Source organism: Hippoglossus stenolepis, chromosome 2 (genome assembly GCF_022539355.2).
Source record: "Hippoglossus stenolepis isolate QCI-W04-F060 chromosome 2, HSTE1.2, whole genome shotgun sequence".
Taxonomy (NCBI): Eukaryota; Metazoa; Chordata; class Actinopteri; order Pleuronectiformes; family Pleuronectidae; genus Hippoglossus; species Hippoglossus stenolepis.
In genome coordinates this window covers 10,217,082-10,238,389 of record NC_061484.1, presented here as the reverse complement: position 1 = coordinate 10,238,389, position 21,308 = coordinate 10,217,082, and the positions used below count along the sequence as shown (strand labels likewise).

The 21,308-nt window shown below is 40.5% G+C and overlaps 1 long non-coding RNA gene and 1 pseudogene across 1 annotated transcript; both read right to left on the bottom strand.

Annotated features, from left to right (window-relative positions):
- Positions 1-21,308, bottom strand: part of LOC124854558 — a 226,801-nt pseudogene that overhangs the window by 38,606 nt on the left and 166,887 nt on the right.
- LOC124854841 lies at positions 18,303-18,728 on the bottom strand. Its single transcript, XR_007034848.1, has 3 exons — positions 18,681-18,728; positions 18,502-18,592; positions 18,303-18,393 (listed from the first exon to the last, which is right to left on the bottom strand). It is a non-coding gene; the product is annotated as an uncharacterized LOC124854841 (long non-coding RNA).

Below are 21,308 nucleotides of genomic sequence, written 5' to 3'. Positions count from 1 at the left end.
TTCCAGTTGTCTCACAACCACCAGTCTGACCCATAGATCTTAAATAAAGATGGACACAAAGTGACTGTCTCGGCTGCCACCTGGTGGCGGCTGCAGTATACGGGATAAATCTGGTCCTCTAGAGCTGCTTTTTGTGTTGATGACATTTCTTAAGCGACAGATGCAGAAATGGAAGAAGCCTAAAAGAATACAAACATCTCTGGATGAAAAATCTGTGTCTAGCGTAGAAGACACCGGCAAAGAAGATGTCAAAGAGTTTTGGCAATAACATGGATCAAACTAACTACGTCAAATAAATTGTATGTTTCTCATTTTGAAGTGATTCTTATCACACTGATATTGCTCAGTTGTAATTTTTCTGATTAAATAATACATTACTTCTTTATGACTGATTCGTGATTGGTAGGCGCCTGGCTCCTACCCCACAAGCTCCTTCTACTCAGACTCTGATTCCAATGCACAAGATAGCTTGGCGTTTGCTGGACACATTTGGATTTGAATTTCTAAATAGTGGGAGAAAGCGGAGGCGTGTCGTCATCTTTATGTACAATCTATTGTCTGGCCGTGGATGACCCACCCAGCCCTCTTCCCCCTTCCCTCATCACCCATCTCTTACTGCGGGCCAAGTTGAGCTGATCCTGCTTCATCTCGTCTACTTGGGTTCTCCACCTCTGTGCAGCGAGGTGCAGAAAGCCTCAGCACAGGATGCACCGTCCGAGATGTACTCACTGCGCGTCTGACAAGTGTATGACAGGGTGGTCTCCCTCATGCCATCAAACAGCACTCATGCAGTTCATTATCATGTGGCCTCACCTGGAAGGGTTGAGGAGAGACAGAGGTGAAGGGATGAAGTACACAAAATGAAAGGGCTGTTTGAGATAAAGCATTTTTAAATTAAGGCAAATTAGAAAACAGAATCATAAACTAGTCAAATCAGTCTTATCTTATTCTGACGTTCACTTTTATTCAAAATTCAAATAGTCGTATTGGACTAGATAGTTTAAAGTTGTGGTTCTTACCTAGCTGAGTCGTAGCGTGCATTATCATTGGGAGGTCGTTTCCTCCTGGTGAGGACCGGACATTTCCTCTCTGGAAATCCAACACAGACTAAATGTTAAACAGAGCCACTGACAGAGGATATGGTTTGACACAGTCTTATTGAGTTGGATGAAATCAGTCTAATGTGAGAGGAAAACAAGTAAGGAAAATCGGTGTCACCTTGTCTGTAGGGAGTCCCAGAGCGGTGCTGGACTCGAACCGCAGGCCGGCATCGTAGAACACACTCATACTGTCCTTCCCCTCCGCCGGGTGTGCAGCCTGTGTCGTATTTCTCTACAATGTCCACCTGAACAGTGTGGAAGTCATTTACACACACAGGGATACAAAGTTGCAAGTGAAATAAATCAAGTTCTGAATCACCAGAAGAAGAATATATTTATAAAGTGCATCAGCAGCATGACAGATAACTACAGTATACTGGATATTCATGTACTCCCTTCATACATTATTAACTCCACCAAGGAGGTTATGTTTTCTCTGTGTCTATTGGTTTGTTTGTTGGTGGGAATTTTTTGTCAACATCACGCAAAACCACTGAACCAATTTCCACCAAACTTGATAGGAGGAACGGTCCTGAAGGCAAGTGATTATTCTTTGGTCAAATCAGTTAAGGCCATCAAATATTTTTACTTTTCTTTTAATGACAATAAAAAACTTTCTTTCTTTGTATTTGTCATTATAATTACTAGACTATCATATATTCAGGCCTTGGCGGAGCAATTGTGACCCTCAAACTGAGATCTTACCACATGGACTGGCCTGAGATATTCTGGCCTTCTCCAATGGCTACTGTATGTAGAAACGCAAATGTATGTTAAGGGCTGAACTGAATCCTCTGAAAAGTTTCGGCAAGCGAATGGTTTTTAGTTACCACTTCTTATGACAGATGGTAAAAAAACAAATATCTCAAGATGAAAAAGGCTTCAGATAGAATCTCCAAGAGAGCTTTTGTTGATAAGAGGGCGATGCCACACTGTCTGGGTATGCAACAGAAACACACGCAGAGATCTGCAGCCGGATGGTCATTCTGCATCTGCCTGCTGCTGCACCCTCACATAGGCAGCCAAGTTCTGTGCTGTTGTGTAGTCTGCATCAAGCGGAGAATCTCGTCACCATCATTCATTCAGTATAGAAAGGCAAACCGGGTTATTAATACAAACAACCTATACAGAAAACTTAAAGGGCACTTTTTTACATCATTGTTCAAATAACTACCTTTTGAAGCCTTTCCTACTGATAACGATAGAATAAAGAAATTGCCTTTTTCTGGGTGACGGTGCTTGTTATTGAGAAGCGTGGCGCCTTTGTCCACTGCTACCAGTCCCACGGCTGGCCTCTCTGGATCTCCGACCTTCAAGTCAACCATCTTGCAGGCTCGTAGGGCCTTGTGAGTCGAAAGAATTCCAGCTTCCAGCTAAACATAGAAGGGAAGGCGATGAATAAAGGAGGCGAAACGTTTGTGCTTCATATTTCCACCTTAAAGAAATATATCCCAAAGTACAGAACCAGCTTGCCACTTTCTGCTTGTCTTGTTTTCTTCACCATTAATTAGTTTAACTCTGAAATCGTGACGTGAGTCTTACCGAACCAGCCAAGAGTCCTTGACATCCCACCCACCACGGAGTCTGACACCACCTCATTGTCAGTTGGGTGATGCTAGGCTATGATGCGGAATGATGGCAGCATGTCTTTGGTGATGGGAACTATCAGAAATCAACCGCGGCCTCCTTGTCCTGTAAGCCATGTTTGATCAACTGACCCCTGCTCAGGATCTAGGGGCACAGATTCACACATAAGTACACAAACCGGAGTTTATACTTTACATAGATTCGAGGCATGAGGCGAGAAAACATCTCTCTGCCAGGTATGTGATGTCCTGTCTTGATTTGATACTTTTTGGGTGAGGTTGACTTTCAGATTGTTTCCTAATTCCAGCTCTGCTGTATCACACCTCTGAATCTTTTGCAATGAGTCAGAACCACTGAATAGTTGTAGCACATACAGTACTTTATCATCAAAGCCCTTGTCCTATCATCTGAAGGTATTCCAGACTTACCTATGTGGATGGTTTTGGCTTTTAGTGTTGTATGGGACAGCTACCATATTGGCTTTCTGCTTGTCTCTCAGACAATCACGAGGATGATTGGTCTTGGCCTTCAATTAGAGACACACACATGGTTATAAAGAAATACATGTAAAGAATCCTCCCAGCTCTGCACCGTCCGTCGATCTCAGCCCTATTATTGACTGACATGAAGTCCTACTCCAGCAGTTTATTATATCCTTAAAACTCTTTGTTCCTCAAAATCAATTATATCTTATTATTATTATTCAAAAGTTTGTAACTAAAAAAAATCCTCTCATCACCTTAAAATGGCTTAAATGTAACACTTCACCTTCCTAAATCAGCCCATTTAAGATCAGTGAATATCTATCAAATGACCTCTGCGGCGGAGGAGCCTTTTCCAGCTACTGAGGCTTTATCCATACTACTATGTTTTACTGCATGATCTCTATCAACGTGAGTGCTTTAACCGTTCAGGTTTTAATTCCCATCTATAATAACACATGTAAGAAAATTACATGACCATTACACTTGGCATCACACATGCCCGGTCTTACTGAGACACTCTAAGGAATCAATTATTTCCTTCACATGTTTACAGTTGTGTATCATTGCGCAATGCAGAATTTAACAACACTTGTAATTGATTGCTCCATGATCGTTCTACTGGAGGTCAAGGCTAATGCACGTCTGTTTTTCTTCTGGAATGAGGTCATGTGATGGCGCCTGTTTCCAAACATCTCTGTTTCTGCTCGTTTAGGACTAAACACTGCTTTTGGAGTTAAAATGGGGTCAGCAGTGTTTCCAAACTTCTCAGTTTTGAGGCTCTAAATTTGAAATGAATTATGAACACCAGAAGTGTAACCACAACATAGTTGTTGTTTTTAGAATATAGGACATAGGTTTCTGATACTTCCCTTATGCGTTTGAAGATCTTCTGCACACAATTTGGGTCTTCCAACTACCAGTAGAAGTTAGCAGGTGTTGATGGTAGGGACTTAGCTTCAGTTGTGCACATGGACACTCATCAAGTGTTTTGGCTTCATAATCAATGATACAGGCAGAACTTGAGGTACCACTGAGGCTACAAAGTGAGAGACTTCACAAAACACTAATCTGTTCTTTTCTTACACTGGCATTTCTTCACTGCAGTGTAAAGGTGGAAATACTCTTACTACAATGACTACTTACTTTACTCAAAAATGTTCTTGTATCAAATGGGAGTCAAGGGTTTTCTTATCTGTCATGTGCACCGAGATAAAAGGTAATGGTATATAAAAGGCAAAAAAGGGACGTGTTAACATTTTTAAGCTTGATTTTCCTAGAGGGGACTTTAAGATCGTTCTTGCTTACTTAAGCTGCATTATTTTGATTATTGCAAGAAATCTCGACAGCAGTAACAGAACCAAATCAACAAACTAAATATATCAAGAGCCTGCAGAGCTGCAGAGTTGGGGTGATAAATAATCAAGTGTAATCAATTGCAAAGAAAGGTAAAATGTGCTCTGATGCAGGTTTCCTTCTGTTTACCATCGAACTGTGTCATTATAAAACCGTGAAAATCAAAACCAGACACACATTGATCATCAGTCTTGGAACTCGGCCACTGTGTTGACTGTAGCTTTGCACCAGCCATTGGCTGCGGTTAAGCTTCCACCCTCACCTGGATTCCTGCCACTCCACTTACATGTGGAGTTCATCTGGATTTGCTTATTCGTCTGCCATCAAGGAAACAAACAGCCAGGCAATGAAATATTCACCTGTATTATCAAAAATACAGTTAATCACATCTTATTAGGGCAAACAAACTCTAATACATCATGTTGCTATGCAGTGTATGTACTGTGCAATAATGAGCAGAACAGAGCAATAGAATATTGCACAAATAGCCTAAAACTAATTAGGGCCACTCAGATCTGGCTGTGATTAATGCTATTTGTCTGTGGATTTATGAGCACTGTCTCAGCAAATAAATAAACACACATGATATGAAGATAACATGAATTACTGCTTGCCCTCTGGAATAATTTGTTCATGTTTATCATAGAAATATAGACGATCATATCATTTTATATAAGTGTAAAAATCTCAGGAGCTTTACACTTGTGAATGCCATTTCCAGGTTTGAAAAATTTGAAATTTCTCTTGAAGTGGATGGTGTAGGGTGATGTGACAATCTGGATACCTCTCGCTCTGCCTCCACCACATCTCACCACCTGTGTAGAAACACAAGCATACACCCACCCACAGGCCCATTACATTTGTTCACATTCTAAACTGATATGCTGAAATGGTCATTTCCCAAGTGCATATCTATATAAGTTTTATGTTTAGCTACATAAGCGTACATATTTATCATGAAGCAATGAATAAGTCCAGGCTTGCTGGTCTTGTAAGTCCGACATGCTGAAATGGCACAAACTCACAGTTTGTCTTTTCTTCGCTCTCTGTCAGCACACTGGCGGATACAAATATCGAACTCCCCACCAGTTTATTGATGTCCTGGGTCTATGTGGTCATGTGCTGTCTCTTCAGTTGGACCTGCCCATTACCATTCTCGATCTAATGTGACATAACACACAAAAAAACAATTAAACACAGTATAGTAGCACAGTAGAACAGTAAGCAAACAGTTGGAGGTACTGTTCAGTCTGGCTTCATTCTGAACATCATGAATATTTAATATCTGCAGATAGAAATGTGACAATGCAATGCAATGCAATGCAACTTGCAAATTGACAGACAGAATTATAGTATGTGCTCACCAATATTCTCTGAAGAGGCTGGGGAAGCTTTTCTTCTGATCCATCCTGCTGAACCCCAAATACCACGTATGCTGTGCCCTCACCTGCCCACCAAACAGATACACACAAAGCCAGAAGCAAGGTTTAAACCACAAAAGAGAAAAGCTATGGACTGTTAAAAAATTAGGATCATCAAAATGTGACATTAATAATAATAATAATAATGATACATCAGATTTATATAGCGCTTTTCAATGCTCTCAAAGACGCTTCACAAAAATAAGGAAACAATCAATAAACTCTTTAATACAAATAAAAAGAAAATGATAATAATGAATTATACTAAGAAAATAAAAAACGAAATAAAACAATGACTGGGGCGGATCCAGGGGTAGGACCAGCGGGCACCACTGGCCCCAGTTGAAATCTGATTGGGCCCTGAAGTGACCATGTCCTGTAAGTGGTCTTTTTTTTAAGAAATAAAAAAAAATTATAATAATAATGAAAAAAAGGTCAGTTACTCACAATACTTACAAAAATAAAAAATTGTTAAGACATTTTCTAAGCTTTTTTGAAGAACACAATGTGGTTGAACAAGAAACACTTTTCAAAATATATTCAATCATAAGTGGCTGCCCAAAGCTATCGAGCCAACAGTAAACAAGGAGCGGCTAAAATGTGCACCTTGCTGGATCAAGAGTTATGCATTGATGTTGGATATTTAATTTGGTCCCTCATGTAAATTTATGGGCCCTTGTAATGATTTAGAAAAATTGAATCCACCACTGAACAATGACAGCATACTAAATCAGCAAAAGCTCAACACATCCTCTAATTCAATCAATTCACTAATGAAAACTCTCTTTTCTGTAGAGCCACAAAACAAGAACCTTCACATACGTAGCTTTGATGTTGATGGCGGTGAGATCCGGACTGTCACATAGAAGAAGGAGCTCAAAGGCGTCAGTTTCACCTCAAAACTGGGCAGCACTAAAATGAAAATGCATTATATCAAGTAAGTTTGTGTAAGATTAAAATTAATGAATGCTTTTAGGTTTGGTAATAAGCCCAAAGGTAAAGGACTCATATTCTTTGACCTCGAACTCTGCAGAAAAGCTCTCCTGTAGGTTGCTGTGGAACTTAGCCACAACTTTCCAAAGTCAAGGCTGCATGCATGCACACACACACACACACACACACACACACACACACACACACACACACACACACACACACACACACACACACACACACACACGCACACATGCAAAAATTTGAATTAAAATGTCTGAAGATGCATTTAAAGTACCCAGGTTGACTCTCGAATAAATCCTGAAGTCTGTCACTGTTCTGTTATTTCTGTCAGTCCAATAGACTAAAGCCGTCAGGTTGTTAATAAAGATTAACAAGCTGACGGCTGCCTAAAATAGTTTAATTTAATTTGGTTAATTAAATACTAACCTGACAATTTCAAGCGAGTTGAAATCTCTCCCAGAGTGGATCCCTGATTTTCAGAGAGACTGGATCCAGAGGCCTTGATGCCTTCAGGAGTCCTAAAAATAAAAGTCATTGGACAACCATTAACCTCAACCTGCCACTTATAGTGAGGGAATAACACTATTTCATAATGTTTCTTTACTTGTACAATGAGTGATGGGACGGCTGTAACAGCAGATCCTTGAAGCATTAGACTTTTTACTATGAGGAACAAAGGTCCACTGAAGGTATTTAAAAAAATGTTTAATCTAAAGATTCGTTGGAGATGGTGGCTAGGAAATGATGTGCCATTGAGCTGATTCTAATTATAACTTTTTTTTGTAAAATGCTAAAGTTAAAATGCTGTGTGCTACAAACTCAATGGCAATGAGAGCTTGCTTGTGAATTTCCTCGTCCCTCCGGCTCCATGCGGGCGTCACTGCAAACATTCTGAAATGAACTGACAGGAAGAGATAGAGGTTTATTTTACAGTGCATTCATTCATAAAAAAGAACAAATGATGGCCTACTTGCAGAGATATGGGTGAGTTCCTCAGCAGTGCTGAAGTAAATGACAGACTGACCTTTACTGTTTGGGGTGTAGAGGGTCTTGTCAGTCTGGATGAAGATGTGGCCAGACTGGAGGACACCAAGGCGACTTTCTCCAGCAGGCGGTCGAGGGCCCAGGCTTGTAGGTGGGCGTACTGCTTCAGGTTGGCGTCCTTGCTAAAGTCTCAGCAGGGATCTGATGGCAGCATGTAGAGAAATGAGTGTGTGACTGAGGCAGGACGAACATGTGCGGGCATTTCTCTCGGAGTTCATGTTAGAAAATGGCCTTCAAAGTCACAGCAACAGTGTTTCACATACCCTTATTTGTCCCAGTGCCTGGAGTGTCTGCTGTAGTAAGCGTCACAGATGTGGTTGCAGCCTTTTGTTCTTGGTTGGATGGTTCATCGTTGATTTCGACCCTGATGTCCACTCCTTCGCAGTCTTGACACTCACAGACATTTTCTACCGTTCCTACTCGCAGCAAGTTGAGGCAGACATCACCTTCCTGTAGGCAGGAGGAAAAGACAAAGATAAAAAACATACTGTCATCTCTTTGCAGCATGTGCTCATACAGGAGCAAACAAATTTTCAGCCCATATTTGTATGAAACACTGCACAGTGTAATCTAGCCCACCCTACGGATGGAATAATGCCAATTGACGATCTGCTCCTGTTTGCTAGATCTGGGCCACAATTAAAGCGTAGCAATACTGCAAGTCAACCAAAGGTGACCTGAACTTGTTTTGTGGTGTTGGGGCCATAGTCACCATTTACCATATGGGCCACTATAGGTCCACATCCAGATTACATTTTACCTGGAGCACGGCATGTTTCCAAAAAAGGAACCCATTTGTTTTGGTATATTTGGGCAACTTTTGAAAATGCCTTGATATGCCCAAGTTTTGAATTAGTTATATTATAATTCATAATGATTATATAAATATTAAAATAGCTGCTTCATAGACTATAGGTCCAATGAGGTTAATGATTCAGCTAAGTGAATACAAATTTTTTAAAACACTCTCCGCTCTGATTTCTTTGATAACTCACACCCTGCTGATGTCTATGTATGTGCTGACTGCCCGTATCCGTTTCAAGACACTAGTACTTGCGTACCATGCTGCGAACGGATCGGGCCCAGTCTACATCCTGGACATGGTTAAACCTTACACCCCAGCCCGTCCACTCCACTCTGCATCTGCCAATCGGCTTGCTGCTCCCGCACTGCGAGCTAGACACTCAACAAAATCATGACTGTTTGCTGTCCTGGCTCCTAAATGGTGGAACGAGCTCCCCAATGACATCAGGACAAAGGCAGGCTAAAGACACATCTCTTCCAACTACACTTTGGTGAAGAAGATAATGTCTAACAATAATCGTCAACTCTGGTGTTTACATATATATATATAATAAAAAAAGTAAGTTTAGTTGCACTTATATGGCACTTAGATGTAGCACTTTGTAGTTTGGCTTTTTTGGAAGCTAATTGTACTTACGTGGTTCTTGCTGTTCTGGGTTTGTTCCTCATGGTTGAATGCACTTATTGTAAATTGCTTTGGATAAAAGCGTCAGCTAAATGATATGTGATGAAATGTAATGTAATGTTGTTCATGAACTTTTGGACCTTGGCAGCAGTGTGCGCGCTACTGAGTGCTGTTCTAGTTTTGTTGTTTGCTTTTCAGGCACCAAACTAATGTCTCAGAGTCTGTGCTAATGCTTTTATTGATCTAAATTACAAGTTAAACATTTCATCATGTCTCTGGACTTTGTTTGCTTTGTCTGTTCTAACACATCACTTTGCGAACTCAGGACAAAATCCAGCCTTACTGACATGATTTAAAAGACAACATTACCTTGACTAGTGAAACTCTAAACTGGACAACATCCTTCATTATGTAAGTGTAAGAACTTAATTTCGTTCACTTCTGAAACCCTCTCCATACCACAGAGGACCAAGCATTAGACTTGGGGTGACAGAACCTCCTAAATAGCTGCTCCCTCCCTGTGGAACTCCCCCAATTTATCAGGCTGCACCGACCTGTCCACTTTCAAACCGCTATTCAAAACTCACCTCTTCAGAACTGTCTAATGTATAATGATAATACGTTTTTATCCGAGTTCCTTCAAAAGCGCTATACAAATAAGATTTATTATTATTATTACTTTTAGTTAAAAATGTCATATTTCTTAATGTAAAAAAAAAGGGGGTTCTGGATTTGCCCCTGTGTCTGCATGGATCCCCTCTAAAAGTGAATGGGTTCTTTCGTTGCCCATGTACAATTGTTCCACAAAGTTTTGTGGAAATCCACTCAGTATGTATTTGCGTTATGAAAAACAAATGGACGGGGATTAAAACATAAACTCCCTGGCAGAGGTAACAAAGACAGTTCTACTCACAGTGGAGATCCATCAACCAGTGAGGTGACAGAGGCAAAGGCCAGCGAGGCCAGCAGCCACAGTGGAGTCCTACTCATCCTCCTGCCTGATTCTGTTCTGCTGACAATGTAGACTGTTGCACTGCTGCTCCCTCCTTTTTATATTCTCACCTCCCTCCTCTACTTAGTTCACCTCCAGACCGACTCCCCAGCCCCTTCCCGGAGCTCTCTGAACACATGTCAACACAAACACAATTACACAATTTCCCAGCAGCAGTTGAGAAATTGTTCAGTTCAGATAAGGGTTATCACATTTGTGAAGAGAAAGATAAACATAAGAGAATCAATACTGGTCAACAGATCCGACTGATTGCAAAACATACTCACAAATAAACACTTTATTGCAGAAGTTATTCTGCTTTAGCCATGGACAGTTTTTTAAATGAGACATTAAAAAAATGCTTTTTTTGTTTTGATTAGAAACTTCAAGTCACTTATAGTTCTTCTGAGATTGCTGATTCAGAACACACACACAATCACAAATCACACACAAGCAAACACACACTCACAGACCTCCAGTGGGGGGAACACAGTGTTGTGTAATTGCTGGTTGAAGTTAAAGGCTTTTTTGGATTGTCGGAATGGGAATTTTTCCTATTGCACTCAGTTTTAAAGGATTATAGTCCGTGATTTTAATAGTTTTTATTGGTTTATATAATTCTTCTTTAAAAAAAACGGATTTCACATAATTCCATGGCTCAATGAATTCAATTAGGCCTTGAAAATGTATTTTGATGAATGGATTCACTAAAAGCTATATCCCATTGTTTTAAAATTAAACAATCAGGTTCCAATTACGTCGAAACTGAATTATTATCTTTTGAATGGTTATGTTCAGGCACTCAGAGGACTTGGTAAATGTTCGTCATCTGGTTAAATACATTAAAAGATTACCTGTCTGACCCATATCTCCTGCTGCGTTCTTTATGTGTGGCAAACTCCTGAAAATGTCTGTACCTAATTTACCAGACTTCCTGTCTAAAAACAGCTCCTGTCTAACTCACAGTGCCACAAGGCTCCATGAAGTAAAGAAAGTCGTACACATACATCTACATACCATTAACATTATTTTAACAGTTTTTGATAAAACAAACAAATATTTCCTCTAAGAGTTGCCGAACTCGACTCAGAATAGGGTTGGGCGACAACAGATCACTGAAGAAATACTGCCATCTATTGACCACATCTCACAACATGTCAAAACTGTTAAAACTGCATATTGTTTGACTATAAGTTAACTATTACACAAGTTATCCAATCGTGTTTTTACCATCTCAGTAACATTGCCAAAAACTTGATCCAAAAATAAGAGTAGCAGAAACGATCATACATGCTGTTGGGACCTGGTATTTGGGGAACCAAAGTTCGGCCTACATGTGCAGTCAAAAGCCTAAAGCCGCATGTCCCTTTGTTCTGGAGAAAACCAGACCCTCCAGAACTCAGCCTCCCAGGGTGCCTCAACGTCACACAGAGGTGTGAAAACCCACCAGGGACACAAGTTTCAACTCCTATTGGTCACTCTGGGCCCCATGACCTGTGAGGTCACCGGGCCAATATAAGGCCTGTTCCCCCGTTCTTCACTCTCTTTCCATTCACCTCTTCGAGAGGAGCACAACGCTCTCTTTCCCTGCAACACCGAGGGGAGAAGCCTGGCTTCTCCAGTTCACATCTTCTCTTTCCACGAATCCTCTCAGAGGAGAAGGGTGGCGGTCCAGCTCACTCTTTCAACTCAAATCAACTTCATGGAGGAGAGTTGCAGCTTCCAGCTCATCTCACCAAGGAAACCTCCTCGCAATCCAAGCTCTACCAACCTTTAAGCAGTGACGCGATGTCCTGCAGGAGAACTTCAAACAGCAACTGAGCTGCACAGCCCAACAGAACCACGAAGGCAGGAGCCACAAACCAGCCAGACGACTTCACAGAACTTCGAACAGCACAGCAACTCTTTTTCCCCTTTCAACGGACACAACTGGGCTTAATAATTATACAAGGCTAAGCAAAGACTGTTTATTCGATTCTGTGTGATGTTTATAAGTTTGATTTGGGTTGTTGTGATATTTTGGTTATAAGTTATTTGAAAGTTAATGTTAGTTTGTTATGCTCTTCACAGTCTTTCTATGCATTTCACTCTACACTCTTTCTCTAACTTGGCACCAACACAGACACACGCATATCGCAGCACCTATCTCTCTGACCTCCGCTACATCGTAAACATTCCAAAGGGGGGAGGCTGTTATCTTTTGAGTGGCCAGCCACCATTTTGGAAACACGCTTTCTCACACAGACACACACACACGTATACTCACATACATATCTTTATTTAGTAAGTACACCGTTAGTAATTTGTGTTTTTATACTTTATTATATTCATAATAAATGTTTTTCTTTCACAAATGTTTTTTCATTAATGTTGCATAAGTGAATTTTGCCAACCTCTAGACTGTCAAGAACTCTATATCCTTCAACTTAGCTAACTATCTATATGGTAATTTTGGTTATAGTTATTAATTTAATTGTTAATCAGAGTTCCAAATTTGTAGTTAGTACTTTTATGAGACTTAATCAATAAATTGGCTATCTTTTCCCTTCCTTTGAAGGGTGGTGCCCCGAGGTAACTTCAATCAATTAAAGTTATTATTTAATATTCATATTTTTAATATTAATATTCAATATTTTATTTTGATAATTTATTGAATGCCGAAAGGCACACCATTTTATGGTATCACATTTAATGCATTATTGCACAACAATGCTTTTATTACCTTGCGCCTTGATTAAAGCAAAGACCTTTTCTCTGATCTTCATCTGAAAATCCTGAAACATTTGCAGGTTCTACAGTTCAACTAAAGCTCAGCAGCCAGACTTTTAAATAGAACTAAGAGATATGATCAGATCACACCTGTTGCCCAGTTTTCTTTCAGATTGATTCTAAAATGTATTGATTCTTTTTTAAGGCTTTTCATGAACCTGGCCCCAGGCTACATCTTTTAATTTCCTATTTACCTCTGCGCAGAAGGAATATGCCAAATTTTTATTTTATTTATATTATTATTATCATTGTCATCTATGTACTTCGTAGGAATTTTAACAATTTCTCAGGTAATGTGTAAATCTTGGGGGGAAAATTCAGACATATTTAGACCGTTTGGGCAATTTGGGGCGGATCCTCTATCTAGAGAAGTTAAATTTGGTGAATAGGGGTGTAGGCTGATTTGAGCTGCTGTATGGGATTCATGGGATAAGGATTTGAAACCTGTAACTACCACCAATGTGCAGCTGAGAAAGTAGTGTTGCTTTAGCTGAGGCTGGTTTTAATTTAAAGGGACTGTTGGCAGAGGTATGTGGTCTCCTGAGTGCTATTCCTATTTTGCGTTTGACTTATTCTGCCACAGTGTGTCTTTGTTCTGCACGTCAGCACTGCTATTTGGCCATGAGCACAGTTTGTTTGATTAGTATCAACCACACCACAGAGCAGATAGCTCAGCTGACAAACTGAACTCAGCCCGAGGCCTCTTCTCTCTGATCATTTAACCCAAGCTTCCATGATGACTGATTGGTGGAATTGATCAGCATTCTCCAAGCCACATATTCTCTGCAGTAAGCTCTGTGAATTAATACAAAAATAAAGACGAGAAAATACTAAAAAGTCATGTCAAAAAGATTATGAGGGAGAGAGGAAGCCACAATTTGATGACACATGCGCTGAAAAAAGTCACAACACCTGCAAATACAGAAACACGCTGCAAATAGCGAAAACGACACCAGAAATGTTTCCAGGGTGATGAACGTGGCTGCAGTTCAATGCTTTGTGACGTTAAGTCTGCTACTCTTCAGTGGTGATGGAACTTCAGCCAGGTTCATCCCTTTTTTGTGACTGATGAAGATGTTTTCTGTATTTGCACGTGTTTTTTCAATTTGCAGTGCGTTGAGTTCTCTCGGCCAACGTAGATATTCACCAGTTTCTGATTGGCGCAGGCAGGACATGTGACTTGGCTCATTTGCAAGCGCACAGGCAGGTGGAGGAGGGCAGGTGAGGGGGAACTAGTTTCAGCCATGCCGCGACAGGGCGACCCCATGCCCGCTGGAGCATGAGGTTCATCGGTCAACCGGAAGCATCTTGCCTTTGAATCAAAGGGTCGACGCTGCAGCGCACGTGGGTGGGACGCTCCACACCTGACAGGTAACCACGACTTCATCAGACGTTTCCCCGCAGGAAAAGATAAACAAATAAAACACGCAGTCCATGATCAGAGCTGGAAGTAAAGTGTGTGTGAGCGTCGGGAAGGCTGCAGCAGCTCCGTCCCTCCTCCACCTGTCGGCTCAGGGCAGCAGCTGGAGCCGCAGCGCACTCACCTGAGCGGCGGAGGAGGACGAGGAGGCGGCGGTCAGACAGGTGCAGCAGGACCTGCCGCATTCCGCGTTTCCGCAGGTATGCGTCCGCGCTGTGGTCGTTGTGTAATCCTCCTGTGCCAAGTACATTTCTCCACAAACTGTGGAGTCTATTTTGTAAGTTCTCTGTGTCCAGAAATCAAGCCGATCTCACGCTGTCACTTGTGACATCTAGTTGACTTAAATGGTGTAAGTTAGTAAGGACACAAAACGTTTTGATTAGAGGAACCACATATGCTTAGGATGCCATCAACACAGACTCACCTTCAACACGTCACCTTAATACTTGTCCAACAATTGAATCACCTAATTTAATGTTCATTTGAATTTTATGAGAGGCTGCTGCATCACATTCCCATTGCATTTTTATTCACAGTATTTGTTTGACCAGATTTTCTTGTTAACCAATTTAGCCAGTAGAAGCACAGCATTTCAAAGCTACAGTAAAACTGTCTGTTATTACTGGGCGTAAATATTAATTGATCCATGTGTGTGAGTTGTCTTAAATTCCACATCACAGCAGATTACAGAGTTTGATTGAAAGACACTGACAATGAGATGAAGACCATTACATTTTAATCAACACAATGCACGAATAAGGTTTAAATCCTTCACATCTTACAGCAGAAATAAAATGATTTAAAAAGGAAAGCGCTTTTCTCTCGTGTTACGCTACTGCTGACATCCAAAGAGTCAGACTGCTGGACCATCTCCAAGCCCAAACACGTTGGTCTGTGCTCCGACTTGACACTCGTTTCCTTGGGCCAGTACTCCGATCCAGGTTCTTTCCCTGATACGACTGGGACCTGTGGGAGAGCAGAGTGAAATACCACATGTGAAAAATATCATGGAACATGATGTCGAAAAAGTGCAGAAACAGTAGATAAATATGGGACAGGTTGTTTAAACACAAAGAAACTTTACAATTGATGTTGTTCTCGTCTCTGTGAATATCTTTTGACGTGCTCCATGATGAGGCACGTCTCTGTCTCTTTTTGAACAGATCTAAAGACTTCCTGCAGTGTGGATAACTCAGAATGTGCTTCTTTCCTGAGGACCCACATCGAAACTTCCTGCGATTTGAAATAAAATGAGAGAAGATGCTTGAGGATTGAATGGAGAGCTAAAGGAGATTTGTAACATAAATGAAAAGTGAGACATGTTGGGGGTCTAATGGGGTTTACATGCAGGTGCTGGGGCTGTACCCCACTGTTTTTTTGTCTGGCGATGCAAGCTACGTTAGTCTGCTGCTAGGGTAGTTTACTTGCAAACAGAAATCAATCTTTTCATCTTCCCTGCACAAATCTAATAAATATGTTTTCTTTAAATGGGCAATTATTGCCTGTGTGCTCACAGAAACAACAAAACAGGTAATAAAAGCAGAAAAAAAGAGCCCCTTTTCAACCGTCTGTTGCCGGGTGAACTTCAACTGGTCAAAAGAACCTAACATTCACTAATGTCTGGCTTTTGTCTGCAATGGGAATGGGATTCAATCTGTATTCACTTCCAGGGCAAACGACTCAGCAGGTGACACTGGTTTTACGAGGCTCTTATCAGCAGTGATGAAAACATGGCAGCCGGGTGAACGCGCGCTAATTTGGTAAGACAGCAAGATGAGAGAGCACTCATGTGTTGGTTGTGACGCCAGACATGACGCACCACGGAAAAACACAAAGGCAAACTTCTCTGATGGCACATGTTTTGGTAAGTTCACTTCCAGTTCAGGTGTAGCCATGCCACCTACACCTTCACACCTACCCTTTTTCGTCTCGGACACATCTGACTTTTCAGTTTAGTCCAGAAACAAAATAGCAGTTATCGACCAGGGTCTGAACCAATGGACCAAATTTTGTCAAACTTGAGATGGCATTAAAGAATATGAGGACAGACAAAGAAGTGCAAGCTGCTTGCAGGAATGCTTGCAGTCTCTAGTACCAATAATATCGTTCAAGTTTGTAATGCTGCGTAATACGTTAATGATATTATTGTATAACGAAATGAATGAAATCAACTGTTTCATTCATTTTCCACCTGCCGACTGACAACAGGTCTGTCTACAAACTCATCAAAATGAAGTAGAGGCAGACAGCCCACATAGGTGATGGCGACAGGACATTACAAAAAATCAGAAACCAAAACAACAGATCAAATGCAAACAATGTAGAAAAGACATGATCCTGGTTTTGGACCTTGGTGCAAACTTTCTGTGAAAAAAACGGCCGTAGAAATATATTCAATAAAACACAAGGTGATTTAAATTCTCGATGGTTCACAGAGGAGATAAATACCCACCTTCTTTGATCACTTCCAATATCCTCATTGTGTAAATGTCAGACAAACCATCTGTGAAATTCTCCAGTCTCACTTTGTACACTGAGGACAGACAAGATGCAGATTGTTACCTCACTTATTTGATTATTTAACAATCACCACTTTACACAAACACACAATATGTTCAGGTTTAAACAAATCTCAACTCAAGTGCAGACCATTTTTAGTGCATCTTACCAAAATCTATTTTGCTGGTAGGAGTAGTCTCACGATGTTTTCAGCGCAGATCATTGCTGATCTTGCCCTTCTTCTGCATACTGCAGTTCTCTGGAAATAAACAATAAGCACAAAGTAAATACACAAGTGGGATGACTTGATTAATTTTGAGAACATGTGTTGGTGTATGGATGCATCGATCGGAGACATCAGCTTTCTGGAGATTTACTATGAGCCACTTTCTACCTAATTAATATTTAATCTTCATCCAAATTGAATGAGGTGAGATACTAAAAGGCTGCAGGTAACAGACAATGGAGGATGATGAAAGCACTACATTAGTGTCATGTGTTGAGCGTGTTTTGCATGTTCTCCCCGTGTTTACGTGAGATTGTTACTGTGGCTCTCCAAAAGCCTTCCAAAGTTAAGCAGGAGATTGTAGGTGTGGGAATGTGAGTGTGAACGGTTGTTGTCTCTGTATGTTGGCCCCTGATTTATCCAAGGTACTCCTGCCTCTCGCCCAACGTCAGCAGGGATTGTCTCCAGCATCCCCCCCGTGACCCTCAAAGGATAAGGGTATAGATAGTGGCGGATGTATGGATGGCTTTTGTCTTCAAAGAGACACCACCCTGTTTACCTTCTCGGCACATGTGCACTCATCATTTCTGCAGAGCCTCAGTAGCTGTCCAGCTTTCCTGGATGATAGAATTTCACACAATGTCTTTCTGCAATGGAAAAGAAATATACAGTGGCTTACATCAGTGAAAATCAACATTAAATACTTGATAGGACATGTTTTGGAGTGTGTGCAATTTGGTGCAGCTTGATTGAATTTTGGCGACTGTTGTGGCCTTGGGGAAGGTAAGTGCTCTACTGAGTGTCATTCTAAGTGTGTTTGAGTTTACGGTCATAATATTCATAGACAGAAACAGTGGTTGGCTGTAAGACGCCACTTTCATCGGCTGGTGAATCCTGAATGTGATCTCCTCTGGTCGTGGTGTGAGAAACTCATGGAGAAATTTAAAGCCAATGTGGGATGTAAGAGACAGAACAAGGTTCAGAGAAAAAAGGGGAAAGGGGGAAGAAAGGCTTACGCCTTACCTTGTCCAGGTAGATGATCAGTGAGCCTCTTCTGACAGGGCAGTGTTCATCTCATATTTTGAAATAGTGCGGGCATGTCCTTTAGACAACTACACACACACACAAACAAACCGTGTCAGACACCTTTCAAAACCATTAAACATCTCCTTTCTCACATTGGCTCCATGTGGGTATGTGTATCTGTAAAAAGCTCTTACTAAGTCCAAGTCATTAGTGTTGACGGTAAAGCCAGTCAGCAAACCGATATCCAAGATTGACATGCTTGCATCTTGCTCCCTGTCCTTATATCTTTGTAGGAAATGTACAATGATCAATTAAACGAGACAGTTAAAACAATATGAAAACACTTCAGTCAGTATTGTTTCATTGTACTTACAAAACCTCTATTTTCAGTTTGTATATCTTCTCATCCATTTTGTCTGGTAAAGCAAGATAACACAATAAGCATTAAATCCTCTCATAAAGAAAACAACTTGGCAGAATGATGGTGACGCAGCAGGAAAAAACACAGCTTTGCAGTTACAGTCAAACAAAATAGACGACAAGAGACAAACAGAGAAAATGAAAAATGATCACAACAAATAAAAATGAGGAGACAAATTACCTGGGATGAGCTGCACTGACATGTTGAAGGTCTGACAGTCGCCTCTCCTTCTCTTTAGGTAGAGCATAATACAGCGACACCATCTGTCACACAGAAAATATCACATAAATGGGCTTTTTGTCGACAAGCTTTGTTGACACTAGGTTAAAATGTATCTGGTCGGATCTGGGATCATTGAAGAACAGATACACACCAGATGTAGAGCATAGAACAAAACTTTTTTTTTTTTTTACTTACTGTCACTGTTGCTTCTCCTGATCCTGTGGCAGTCACTTTCACATCCTGGGTTTATATTATTGATCTGAGGGATATAAAATACACACACACACACTGGATCAGCAGAGGAAACAAAAGAAAAGCAACATGCAAGTTTGTATGTGAGAGTGTGTACTCACTTTAGATGTTCTTGTGGTATAGCTGTTTTCCTGGTTGAAGATAAACTTCAGGCTTTGACCTGCCCGGCAACAAGATATCCACATTCAGATCGTACTTGGTTCTTTAGCACTGGCCCAGTACTCTGCTACAGCCTGGGTACACTATGATGGTAGCCTGGAGATAGAGAAAGAGCGAGGGGGAGAAAATAATACCTTTTTAAAAACCAAAGATATTGTTCATAGGTCCAGATTCATTTACACAACATAAAGTAAGCATCTAAAGTTCAACTCAATTTAATCCTTGGGGCAATTTAAGTTGTCAATCTCATTTTACCTCCAGCTTTTCTTGTTTTAGTTGATTCATTGGTTTTAATTGATTAATTTGCTTTGAATAACATTTCATGAACTGTAATTTATAATTTTCTGTACCAGCTATTTTGTAAAAATGAGGTATCAACTCAATGTAATCCCGGTTAAAGTAAAGGTTGAATGAATGAACATAACTAAATGCATGATAACTAGCTAGAGGTGCATATGGAGAGAATGCTTTTGTTACCTGGAGTTGATCCAAATCCTCCGCCCACCTTCTGCTGTTGGTTGAACCATCTCACAATAGGTCGGGCTTCTTCAAGGCCTTTATAAAACAGAGGGGGAGAAAAGGGTTGAAGTCTCTGTGATCGGTTTTGGTTGGGTTTTTCAGAAACCCACCATATAAATTTGTTTTTTCTATCATGGCTATTCTTCCTTGCAGAGACTTGGCGCGCCTGATACAACTAATCGATTATCAATGGTTAGCAATGTTTTTACTGTACAAGAACAGGGTTAGGTTAGTCCTCAGAGAAGTTCCCTGTAACTTCTGGATCAGCCCATTCCAAATTGTTATTTTATAAAACAGGCACTGCACTAGCCTAATACTCCTCCAGCCTTTTAATGAGGAGGCATGGTTTGTGACTGTTATTGTGTGTAGCTCGACATGCTGGTCAAACACACATACCGTAAGTGGGACATGCTTACCCCGACCTTGACTAAGAGCCAGAAGAGCCGCAAGCTGTGGCCTCCAGTGTGTAAACACGTCCCTTAGGTGAAGGCCAGGGACCGCCTCTGAGGGGAAACAGACAAAGCAACTTTTTAATACAAAGGAAGAATCCTAGACAAACTTCAGTGACTTAGAATATCTAATTTGATTAAAAATTCAATAAAAACAGGAGGAATTGGAAAATGTGAGCAAAATACAGGCTTATTTACATGAAAATCCAATTTATAATGGATTTTTAAGGCAAATACAGATATTTGACATTTAGTTTTTAAAATGTACATTTATGTTAAATATTTCTGAAATAAGACTTGATATTCAACTATAAAATATATATACTTTACAGACAACAATATTTTTTGTTTGTTTAATTGTTGGGGCAGGATTATGCAAAAACACTCAACTGATTTTCATTAAAAATTGTGTGGAGAGGTGGGGCATGACAAAAGAAAGAAACTATTAAAATAATGAATTTTGGTGCAGAGTTGGATCGGGACTGATCAAGTTTTTTTTTTTTTCACTTTACTTTAAACGTGATTTGGGGCTTTTTTGGATATTTTTGTTGATATCTCAGAGAATAATCCATGGATCTGGATGAAACCAATCAGACTTTTAGGGAATAATAAATATGAGTCTTTGCACTTGTGAAGATGCAAATAAAAAAATCTGGACCTAGTGAACTTTAAATGCAGTTTCAATAATGGGACTGTTGGGCTTTTGGCAGAGGTATGTTATATTTTTGGCCTAACTTTCCATAATATCAATGTTGTTCGGGCTCTAATTAATTGTGGGATGTGTTTTATATTTGTTACTGCACATCCATATAATATTGCTGTGTATGTTAATTCTGGAGAAGCGAACTGAAGAGGACTTCTCGGTTCAGTTTGCCTTCGTTGGCTAAGGCGTACGATGTAATGGCAAATAGCATATGGGTTGGTGAGGTTGGTCTCAAATCAGCTTCCAGGTACTGCACCGCTTGTCTACACTGCCTGG